Here is a 13282-nt window from a genome sequence, read left to right as displayed (position 1 = left end):
AGTAGGCTGGCAGCTATGAGCAGCTCTGCAGATCCCTTTATGTATTTTTTAAAATCATAGTCCACTTAGATGGTTACCTCCCTGGTTATCCATTCTGAGTGATATTGTATAAAGGTTATGCTTCTGAGTGGGCATATATTTGAGGGGGAAATGGACGGAGAGCTGCTAGGATAGACTTTGCTAACATCATCCCATTTCATCTGCACAAATTGTATCTTTGTTTAGAGGGCATTTTTAATGGACCCGATCTAATAGTTACCTTTAGAGGTTCTATTTTAACTTTAAGTATATCTACTCAGGTTTACCTTTTTCCTAAAGCTTGATTGGCAAGAGGTATATCTTAATCAACCTGTTGTATGTTTTCTGCATGGCCCATTTAGCTTTCCCTATGTTGGCCTGACTGTGCACGTTGTAGTCCTCATTCTCTTTTGCTATGTAAACATGCTTTCTTTGTGCCATATTGTACTTTCACACGGAACCTGCATATGTTTTCACGTTCTGTTCTTTTTCTGGGATTTAGTCTGAACACCACCGACAAGGTCAAACAACAATGTCCCTTGTCCCTTGTTATTCTTTCTGGCTAGGCACTAGCACCTAGACATAACACAGGAATGCAGCTGTTGTTTATGTGCACACAAGTTGTGTCATATAGATGAGCACAGGAGCCAAAAAACACACATGGAACAAGAGTTCGGAGACAAGAGCACTGCATCTGATTGTAGAACGTCTATCTGTGTAGGCTAAGGTACAGGGTCTGCCAGTAATCCCGGAAATCTTTCACATATAACCATTTAGCTTTAGTAGCAGGGCAGGGAGATTTAGGTTACTCTGTCCTATAACATGAAAGGGATTTTCATGGTGTACAGTTTATTAGCCATGCTAACAGTATTTTTAGTATGCATTTGTTTTCTAATTGAGGCACGTCTACTGCATTTCAAAGCACAATATTTTAAATAAACATTCTAAACTTCCTTGGCTGGTTATTTTATTGTGAACAGGTACGAGTGAGAGAGTGAAAGGGTCTGTCCTGTTACCACGATCTGTGTTCTGGGGTGCCAATTCACTTGTCTCTTGGGTAAGGTTAGAAGGGCAAGTTAGGCACTAAAGCTAGTTGGACTGATAGATACTGAGGTGGTATGCTGACTTAGTCCCTACGTAATGATATCCTATGGTTCGAAGCATAGTTCTGTTCCACAGCAGAAACCCCGCAACAACCCCACCACTTCCCCCCCTCTCTACCACATGCATCTGTTTGACAGAGACAGCATGATTTTAACCAAATCAGTGAATCAGATTCATGGAGTTAGGTGGGTGACAATTTCCAACCAAAACCAGAATGGAAATTATCTTAAAATATTCTGTTCAGGCTTCTACGGCAGGAATTTAAATTAGTTGCGGCACGGGCCTGCAATTGGCAGAGTTTTACAATGGAGGGTTGAAGTGCATGCGCAGTACCAGTTTAACCGATTTCTGGCATCGGCAAAAATGTTGAATTGAGACATTTGTGGAATTCTGTCCCTTCTGCAATAGAACTTTATTGCTGGATATTTTGTGATATATGCAAAATTAGAGGGCCATTTTAGTGCCTCTTTCTTCAGAACACCTACTGGCGATTTGAGTATGGGAAAGTAATAATGAACAATATTTAAGTGTAGAACTTCTAAAGCAAATACATTTTAAAACACGACTTCAAAATTTGGCTATCAAAAGCCAATTACAGTAATAACTTATGAAGAAGCTACGGCGCCATTACAAACGTGCCTGTTTCTAGTATTTTTTACATGAGTACCATTGAGCAATCACCTGTCATTTACAGCGCTAAGGAAAAAGGTCTGAAGTGTGGATAACTGTCCCTTTTCACGTAAAAACCGGTTGTAAGGAAGAGTAACCAGACTCTTTCGATGGAAGACGGCCTTTTATGCTTGTACTGCACCTGGCTGTATTTGATGGGCTTGTTTTCAGCACGACATGAAAGCGGTCCAGCCAAGGTGGGAAATTGGGACTACAAATATAAACGCCTCGCTTTTGACTCCACAATCTGCCTTTCCCACATTAGGCGCGCTTTTCTCTCCTATGTAAATTCTTGGGCGCAGAAGTGCGCGTGAATGATCTAAAACAGACTCTTTGTAACTTTTCTCAATATTCTGCTGATTGCTACTTCAGTAGCAGATGTGCTAAGCTTAATGGCGCATATATAAGATGCAATCCCCACTCCCTAAATGAACTCCTTGTCTCTAAATATATACAGGATGAGCTATATAAACTCAATTTAGCCACTGCGCTATCAAATCTAGTCGAACCGAACAGCGAAAGAATAACATTACAGCCCAGCACCTGTTAGGGAAATTCAGAGCAGAAAAAAACACAACTGCTATGGCCCTCGACCAAGCCGTAAACTGGAATGGAGACCTGAACATCTCCCATAGCAATATATTTTGTAACTCTGTAATTAGCGTCAGCTTTAACTGTGCACTATGCTGCCTACATAAAGGCAGACAACCGCATTAGTCTGCTTTTGTCCGCGCGTGATGAAGCCAGTGGTGGTCATAATGTTTTGTAAAAACCAAACATTGGGCCCAAGGCTGCTGTTAATTCCTTTTGGAATTTTGTGTTCACTAGCGAAAAATTGTCACTTATTCCAAAATGTGGAGGTAAGAAAGCAAAGGGCACTGAAGCAATGCTGATTTGCTAAATACTGGTGGCCAGAATGTAAGGCGTAGGTGTTTAAATGCCCCAAGAATGGAACAAGTAGGTATTTAAAGACCCCAAGAATGCACCACCTGCTGAAGTGTAACAAGGGCAGTGGCAACTCTAAACTTGATATTTAGGCGGGCAGACAAGAGGCCACAGATAAAACTGGAGGGTCCATATACAACAGGATATCATGAAGATTGTACATATGTGGTATGTGATATGTGATTTATATATATTTATATTATTATATAAATTAATATATATTCATTGGAGAAAAAAAAGGATACAGGGACGTTATAGTTAGCCTCAAATTTAACTCATACAAAACCAGTGAAAGTCAGCAGTTATAGTTAACGGAGCTAGCTATAACTTATGTCCTCGCAATGCACTGCTTATGACCTCACATATTACATCACTCATGACATGGTCAGTGACAGTACTTCCTCAAAACTATCTAGGAAGGAGTGTGGTACCTATTCAAATAAACAATATATAGATATTATATGACAAAAGAGGAAAAAAAGACACTGAACTACACTCTACTCCTCTCCACGCCACTTCAATCTACTACATGCCACTCCACGCCCCTCTGTCTAAGCCACTCCAATCTGCGGTATCTATTGAAATAAAAAAATATATTTTATGTATGACATAAGACACTCGATGACATGCCATTTCACAACATGCAACTCCACTCTACGACGCGACACGCCACTTCACTCTAAGACATGCTAGTCTATGCCACCCCACTCTATGACACGCCACTCTACGACATACCACTCCACTGTAGGAGAGGTGTGGAAGAGGTGTGGCGCAGCGGCCAGGGTGCCTGACTGCGGACCACGGGGTTCATGGTTCGATCCCCGGTGGCAGGTCAGCCCAGCACCTGCTTAATCTTCCCGAGGGCCCCCAGTGTCGGGAAACCACTTCGGAGGTAGCTGTGCGCTTTACAAATTCAAGGTTATTATTATTATTATTATAGGATATGCCAGTTCACTCTTCACCACTCCACTCCACTCTATGACTTTCCACTCCAAGAGACACACCAGGCTATAGCACGGCTGCCCACTCTACTCTATGCCACGCTATGCCACTCTAGAAACACTCAATTCCACTCTATGCCACTCCACTCTACACCATCCTATGACACGCCACTCAATGACACACCACTCCATGACACACCACTCTGACACATCACTCCACTTTATGACACTCCACACCATTCCACTCTATGACATGCTACTCTACGACATGCCTCTCCACTCTATGCCACTCCACTCTATAACACTCCACTCTAAGACGCACCACTCCACTCTACGACACACCACAACACTCTCCTTCACTTTATGCTCCTCCACTCTGTGCATGCCATTTCACTCCACTCTATGACAAGCCACTCTATGCCATGCCAGTCCAGTCTACATCACTTCACTCTGTGCCCTTACACTCTAACATGCTCTACTACATGCCACTCTATGACATGCCACTCCACTGTAGAACACACTACTCCACTCGATCCCTCCTGCGCTATGACACACCACACCACTCCATTTTATGACATGCAGCTTTACTTTATGACATGCTACTCTGCTCTATAACACAGCACTTCACTCTACAGCACGCCAGTCCCCTCTATGCCACCCCACTCTACACCACTCCAGTCTATACCACTCCACTGTATTCCATGAAACTCTATGCCATGACACTCTACAGGATAACACTGTACAGCAAACCACTCAACAATACCCCACTGTACGATACCCCGCTCAACTCAACTGTATGACACTCCACTCTTCGCTACTCCACTCTGGAACACTCTACTCCACTGAATGTCCCTCCACTCTACGATACTCTACTCCACGCTATGACACGCCACTCCACTGTAAGACATGCCACTTCACTGTATTACAGGCCACTCTACTCCATGACATGCAACTCTACGACACTCCACACCACTCAACTCTATGACATGCCACTCCACTCTATGAAATGCCACTCCATGACACTCTACAACATGCCACTCCACTCTACTCTATGATACACCACTCCACTCTATGCCACTCCAGTCTATTCTACCACACGCCACTCCATTCTGCAGCACTACACTCTACACACTACACTCTATGCCACAGCACCATACACCACAAAACTTTGCGCCATGACACTCTATAACACTGTACTCTACATCACAACACTGAATGCCACTCCACTCTATTCCACTGCATGGCACTCTACTCCACTCTGTGACACTCTACAACACTCTCCTCCACTCAACTCCATCTATGCCATTCCACACCACTTTACTCTACTCTATGACAGACTACTCCACTGTACTTCACTTCTCCACTCTACGCCACTCTATGCCACCCCACTAAACCACAATGTACGACAATCTACAATGCTCCTCTCTAAGACACACCACTTCACTCAACAGGCCAGTCCCCTCTACACAACTCAACTGTATGCCACAACACTCTATGCCACGACATTCAATGACATGACACTGTACAACACTCCACTCGATACTACTCCACTATACAATACTCTACTCACCTCAACTGTATGCCACTCCACTCTATGACATGCCACTACACTCTACGCAACTCCACTCTAGAACGGTCTACTCCACTGGATGCCCCTCCCCTCTACTATACTCTACTCCATGCTATGACAGTCCAGTCCATACTATGACACACCATTCCACGCTATGACACACTAGTCGACTCTACGACATACCACGCCACTCTACTCTACGACACTCCACTCCACTCTACGACATACCAATGCACTCTATGAAATGCCACTCTTTGACACTCTACAACATGCCACTCCACTCTACTCTGTGATACGCCACTACACTCTATGATACGCCACTCCACTCTATGCCACTCCAGTCTTTTTTACAACAATCCATGCTACAGCATTCCACTCTATGTCACAACACTCTGCACCATGACACTCCACGGCACTGCACTGTACACACAACACGGTATGCCACTCCACTCTATTCCACTGCACAACACTCTACTCTGTGCCACTCTACAACACTCTAGTCCACTATACGCAACTCCCTCCATGCCACTCCACGCCACTTTACTCTACTCTATGACACACTACTCCACTATACTCCAATCTATGCCACTCTATGTCACTCCACGACATTCTATGCCACTCCACTCTACCACAATATATGACTCTACTCCACTTTATGCCTCTGCACTCTATGACACTCCACTCTAGCAGACAGCACTCTACAACACTCCACTGCACTCCACTCTCCAACACTCTATGACATTCCACTCAATGACTCTCCACTGCATGGTACTCTACTCTTCTCTAATCCATTCTATGCCACTCCAAAACACTCTACTCCACTCTATGCCGCGATACGCCACTCCACTCTATGATTTGAAGCATTTTATTTTAAAAAAACATTGCTATTCAATTAAAAAAAAAGGTTAAAGATTAGCTATAGTTAGTGTTAGAAATGGGGTCTCTAGTTGGCAGAGGTATGCACCCTGTCCAAGTAGGGACCACCACTCTAGTCAGGATAAGCTAGATACACACTAAAAGATAGCCTGTACTCACCCTCTAGTAGCTTGGCACAGAGAAGTCAGGCTTATCAAAAGAGGCAATGTGAAAAATATTTGTGCAACACATGCACACATTAGCACACTGAAAACACCCCAAAAGACTCCACACTTAGGGGCCTATTAGGATGGCGGACGGACCTGTGTCCGTCCGCCACCCCCGAGGTGGAGGGACCGTCCGCAGGGGCAGCGGCGGTCCATCCGGTACAATTAGGATGTGACCGCCACCCTGGCGGTCACATCCCGTATCTTTAACCTTGCGGCGGGTGCTGCTTGAAGCAGCACCTGCCGCAAGGTTAAAATGCATGTTTTACATTTACATGCGCAAAGCGGCAGGCACCGCGCGGTGCCTGCCGCTTTGTGCATGTAAATGCTGGGGGGTACCATAGGTACCCTCCATGTGCACCCCCCACCCCCGACACCCTGGGGGCCCGCAACGGGCCCCCAAACACCAAAGACCACATGCTTTTCCACGGCGGAAAAGCCACCGTGGAAAAGCAGGTTTCAATGCACATCGTAATTTGTCTGACGGTGTCTTGCAGACACCGCCACCAAATAGCCCTCCACACCCCGCGGATCAGCGGTGGACGGACCTGCTGCCCGCTGCTGGTCCCACCGCAATCCCACCGCCATCCTAATCTGGCGGTGGGTGTTTTCTGTGGCCGCGGCGGTGAATCCGCATCCTCCAGGCCGGCGGTGGCTTCCGCCGGCCCGGAGGATGCGGATTCACCGCCATCCTAATCAGCCCCTAGGTTAGAAAAATAGACAATAGTGTTATAAAGAAATGAAGACCAAAACAACAAAAATCTAATAACTAGAAGTTGAGATATACATTTTTAAAGGATATAAGTGTTTATAGTGCTCAGTACCAATAAGCGCCTATGATGTTATCTGGTCATCCTGGGCAGAGACAAAGTCAACAGTTCACGCTGAGCACAATGGAGCACTGGCCAGGGACAAGAGCCACGCAGGCCCGGTGATTAGATTACCTAGATCATGGGTTGCAACAGCGAGATGCATGGTGCAGATGAGCTAAGAATTGATGTCGAACCCACAGTCGAGGTGGTGCAATGATTTTCTTCATGCAGTGGTGATGATGGGTTGGATCCATTGAGCAAAGCGGTGGTTCTAAAGACAATGATCTGGGTTAATCCACGCAGGATGGGCAATGCATCGATCTTCACCATGCAGTAGCGGCAAGACGTTGGTTCATAAATTATGGTTCCGGATGCAATGCAGCCGTTCTGAGTGCGATGTGCTGGTTCTATTCCCACAACAAGGCTGATGGGCCGGTTCTACTACATGCAGTCTGGAGATTAATTGATTTCTCTGGTGCAAGTATCTTGATCCACTTCCAGTTAACCAGGCACAGGAGCAGGGGTAGAGACTTTGATTGCCCTGAGTATCAAGCAACAGGAGGCAAGCCAACAAGCCCTTGGAGATCACTTCAGTTGCAAGGCAGAGTGCAGCTCTCCCTCAGCAGGGTCAGAGGACAGCAGGGCAGCATAGCATAAAAACAGGTCATCCAGGTCAGCAGTCCAGCGGAATGTCAGTCTTTGATGCAGCACAGCAGTTCTTCTGATAGAGTCCAGTTGTAAGTCCAGAAGTGTTTGATTTGGTGGGGTCAGAGACTCAGTACTTATACCCAGTTGTGCCTTTGAAGTGGGATGACATCAAAGAAGGGTTTTTGGTGTGCGCAAAAACCCTTTTTTCACAGCCGTGGCTCCAGACTATCGATAGGGGTAATGAGCCCATTGTAAGGGGACAGGGCACTGTCTATTCAGGTGTCAGCCCCTCCCTACCTTCCTACCCAGGAAGAGCCATCAGAATGCAGATGGGTACTCAGACACACCTAACCTTTCTTTGTTTGTGGCTGTTTAGAGGGAATGCACAAAGTGTAGCTGCCACCCACCCCAGACGTGTATTGTAGACAGGCTGCAGGCACCCAGCGCTATAAATACAGAGAAGTGTCCAAAAGTAACTTTTTACATGATACAGCTACTCCTTTCCAATCAGAAATCACAACTTAAAAGTGTGTTAAGGAGTTCCCAAGGTTAGCCTAAGAGAGAAGTAGGCCTGACAGTGGTAAAAAAAAAATTACGAGTTTTTCACTACCAGGACATGCAAAACGTAAAAGTACATGTCCTACCTTTTACATATACCGCACCCTGCGCTGTGGGATACCGAGGGCTTACCGTTGGGGTGTCTTATGTGTAATAAAAAGGTGAGTTTAAGCAGTGGTGGCTGATAGGGAATGGGGTGGCGGGGCAGCGGGTGAGGGGGGAATGCAACAGCTGCGGTCGGTAGGGGAGTACCTGCCGGGACGGTGACATGGGGAGGGGGAGGGGCAGGGTGGGGGTTAGTAATGTATGGATAATGGAGGTTTGCAGGTAAGTAAACATTTAAATAAATAAACGAATTTCGTTGCACGCACTGCATCCCCAAATGCAATGCAGTGCGTTTGGGGCTTTAGGACTCTGGGCACTTTACCACTGCTGATCCGTGCTAAAGTGCATATGCTCTCTGTGTAAATTGTTATCATGATTGGTTCTCCCTGATTGGCATATTTGTTTTACCAGTAGGTCCCTTGTAAAGTTCACTGAGTGTGCACAGAGATACAGATCACTCATTCCACAAGATTGCAGTTAGGCAGTGGTAGCTCCTCTGCTAAGGAGGAGGAGCATCATCCTCCCACCCCTCATTGCTTTTAAGTAGTATAACTAAAGGTAAAAAATGATAATAGTTCAATGTTATCATTTTATTTGTTCCTACTGCTTTGCAGCTGGGGCAGGCAGGGCTGCTCTGCTCTCTGAGCTGGGCAGGGGAGGAGCGGTTTGCCCACTTCAAGTGTGCATGACTGTTTGGCTGACCTGCGCACTTTGCACATTCTCCACGCAGGCTGCATTACAGCCTAGGTGGAGAACCTGCCCATGCCCCCAGTCCACGTCTGAGCACCGAAGCATGGCACTCAGACCAATCACAACGCTGCCTTGCAGCATTGTGATTGGTCATGGGAGTTTGGGTGCTTCCTGCTTCCTCTTCCAGCTCGAGTCTAAAGCGGAAGAGAGACTTAGCGATAAGGTACATATTTTTATTTTATTTTTTTACATCCCCCGCCCCCTGCCCCACCATTCCCGATCCATTCGGGCACCATTGTCACTGATGACTCAGTGCTTAGGGTAGCATTGTGCATAGCAATAGTTCAGTTCACATCAATGTAAGAGACAATAGATCACTCTGCGCACATGACGGCAGAGATGTGCCAATCTATCACACCACACGATTTCAGGATGGGAAAATTAACACTAAGTCCACTTGAGGGTTCAGTCCAATGGGGGACAGGGTCACCAATCGCACAATCCATATAAGTCTAGTTGGCACAATAGCTCTGTGGACAGGGTTGTAAGTAGACCGATTGCTCAAGAAACATGATTTGAAGGGTAGGTGCCAATCTCTTATAATATCAGGGTTAGTTGTAATCACTCAGTACCCTTTAGTGCAGTAGGCACAGCAATCCATGCAATTCTAATCGATTTGGATTTTCAGGGCACTAATAGTTGAATCTAAATAAATGCAAGGGGCATGGATCACTCAGTCCACGTGAATGCATGGTGAAAATACAGGCGGAACGGTGGGCAAAAACCACCAAGCCCACATGCATGCCTGGAGTTACCAATCACTTAGTTTGTCTGAGGGCAGGGAAAGGATGAGAACCCCACTTGCTACTACAATTTATTCATCAGCCCATCACAACATTACCTCATGGACGTTAATTTGTTGACCAACTCCGCCCTGATGCAATGCAAGAATAAAATGTGTATGGTTTTATTTCTGAGGTACATGTTTTAATCATATTATATATATTAAAAATGTAAGAAAGAATATCCAAGGCCATTTCCGTAAGAAGTGTCGGAAATGTCAAATTCCTCTGTGGATTTTAGGAGCATTAAGAGGCTTCATCATCCATAGCCAACCTATAAATCCCCACACTTAAATTTCATGGTTTGCATTGCCAGTGTCTTTATCCTTGGATTTCAAATCTGTCTCTACAACCTGGTTCAAGGGCCGTAATGAAGTACTAGGCCTTCGATTGTTTGCTGGTGTGGAAGATGAAGATACAAAAGGTAGGCTGTTCCTAATTTTGAGACAAGAGGAAACTGGTTTTGTGTGGTCATGAAGTGTAGGAGGATGAGGATTCCTCCTCTTGGAATTTAGGGTCCTCACACACCCGGCAAGGTGTCATGCTTCATCATATGGACTGCGCCTCATCAGTTCGGCGCTGCAATACCTGATGGGCTCCCTATGAGGGGCTCTTTGGCGGGGATCTTTTATTCCGAATGCCGTTTAGTGCTGGTGACCACACAAAACCAGTTTCCTCTTGTCTCAAAATTAGGACCAGCATACCTTTTGTATGTTCATTATTGTTAGGGCATGTATGCTGGACCTGTCTAATAAGCCCTAAGTCCCTCCTTTGTGATTGGTGTGGACGATAACATGGAGTAAATATTGTTTAAATGACAGAAATACTCCCGGAGTGAGCAATTCCTACTTGTCTTTATAACGTCTGTGAATCCTACTCCTAACTTCTTGATCAGTTGGAATGAATTCCCAATGGCGGAGAGCAAAGTTTGAAAGCTGACAATTATTACACTCAACACAGTTGGTGGCCACTGGCTAACCATGTTGGTTGAAGGTTTCCGTATGGACTTATGGTCTACCAAGCATTGTTTTGTTAATTAACCAGTGGCCCTGTGGAGAATGGTACACCAGCTAAAGATTTCTGACCATTCAGCAAGCTCAGGATCTACCATAGGAAAATTGGTGATTCCACTACCTCTACATGATTCTGAGATTTGGCACACAGAGAGAGCTCTGCCAATTTACAGCAATAGATCTAAGGGTTGTATGATGTTACAACGCGATCAAAATGATCGCGGTACATCACAATGCATCTTTTACAACGCAAGTTGTTACCACGACTTGCGCTGTAGGGTGCTGGAGTTAGGAATAGTAAGATTTACTATTCCAACTCCAACCTACGTACAGTAGGGAAGGTGTTGGAATAGTAAATCTACTATTCCTTAGTCTAGAGCGCCCTCCAGCGCAAGTCGTGGTAACGACTTGCGTTGTAAAAGACGCGTCGTAATGGCACCGCGGTGTTTTGACCGCATTGTGAAGGATGTTTACCGATCTAAGTCACCACAAAAAGTATGCTCTTATGACCCTAACGAGAGCTTCATATTGAGTGCAAGGACACATTGCTGGGACGGGACCTGTACTTTGTCTCGGTTCAATGAGAGAGCAGAGGGTGGTTAGGCCACAGCTGCAAGATAGCTTAAACTGCTAATTAAGACACGTATACCTGAGACTAACTATCAAGAATCAGCAAATTCTGGAGACGAGAACCACTCTCATTCTGGAAGACCACCCTCTGCGGGCTTGTTCGCTAAACCATGTGGCATATTTGTTAGTCGAGAAGGCCTGTTGCTTGTAATCCCAGTAACAACGTCAGTGGCTGAATGGCCTAAATTCACAAAAGAGGAGATTAATTGAAGGTGGAAGATGGGAGGATGAATCTTTATTTCTGAGAGAAATTTAGCAAATATGCACTATCCCAAGAAATGTTAGTGGGTAACTAAAAATCTAACTGTGTGGGGAATTTAAAATCCGCCATCCGTTTCTACTCCTAAACTTTTGATATTTGGTGGAGGAAGTCACAGGCCCAGTTCAGAGGGCCACTAAGAGTAGTTCCTATGGTCCATGTCAGGGGCATAACACAATCTCCTACAGCCCTTACAGGACCCTAGCCCTTCAGGTGTGCCCCAACCCTTCAGTGGTACCCTGTCAGATGAAAGTAAATGAATATTTGTGAGATATTGGCAATTGGGACCCCCTTATCACATTCTGCATGGGGGCATCATTTTGCATTACACCACTGGTCTATGTTGGCGACCAGTCTGAGTACTTAAGTTTGTCTCTAGTCTTCCAACAGGATTTTGTAATTCCCTTTGTCATCATTTGTGAAAGGCTCTGTAGAATCACATTACTTGATGTGTTCCCAAGTAGCATTGTGAGCATATCGTCCATTATACTGCTCAGGTGTTTTTTCAAATATCCTGGCCAGTATAATGTAGGATCAGAGTCTTATTGGCAGTTGTGCATCAGATGGACCTCTGCTGGAGTGTGAAAGATATGGACTGAAAGTTGGAGAGATAGTTTGTGTTGCACAACGATTTATTGATAAGGTGTGGAATGAGTGCATGCTAAGAGACATTCAGAGCTGACCTACATCTTTTTTTGTGGGTACTAGTGATGTCGGAGTAGCAATATAGTTCTTGATAAAGATTAACTAGGTGAGGGTCTTTTGAGAGTTTAGACATATTTGGGCAGATTTACTAAATGTTGATGCAATGCAATGCAGCAAGGCAAGTTGCTAAGCTGAGTTGAGTGAACAAGAGAGAGCTGAACAGTGCCATATATACAAAGATATGGTGCTGTTCACCTTTCTCCCTGTGCTGGTGCACTTGTGGCTGACTAGCACCACCGCAGACACCCTTGAACCATGATGCAATGGTGCCTACATTGTGGTCTGAATATCTTTTTTTCAGGAAGGCATATGTAACTTTCTACACAAAAACTATTCTTAGAGGCATATTCCTCTTTGTATGTGTGCTGCAAAGAGGAAGTAAAAGGTGAAATAAAGATATTTCTACTCGTTACACCAGCATCAGGTAGGCGCATCATAATGGGGCAAACTCAGGTTTACTGACCTTCGTAAATCTAGGTTTGCGTCAAAATACATGATTCACAGGAACATGATTGCTCCACCCTTGTAACACCTACCCGATGCAAAGTAACGTGAGGCAGCGCAATAGACTGTGTTACTTTAAAAAGACAATTTTTAACAAAGCCAGGCTCAGTGAATTCCCAAATTAATTTTGCATCATGGTTCTGCCAAAAAAGTGGCGCGAACATTGCGTAATATATTAGTAAGTCTG

This window comes from Lissotriton helveticus, chromosome 9 (genome assembly GCF_964261635.1).
Source record: "Lissotriton helveticus chromosome 9, aLisHel1.1, whole genome shotgun sequence".
Classification (NCBI taxonomy): domain Eukaryota; kingdom Metazoa; phylum Chordata; class Amphibia; order Caudata; family Salamandridae; genus Lissotriton; species Lissotriton helveticus.
This window is presented reverse-complemented; position numbering follows the sequence as displayed.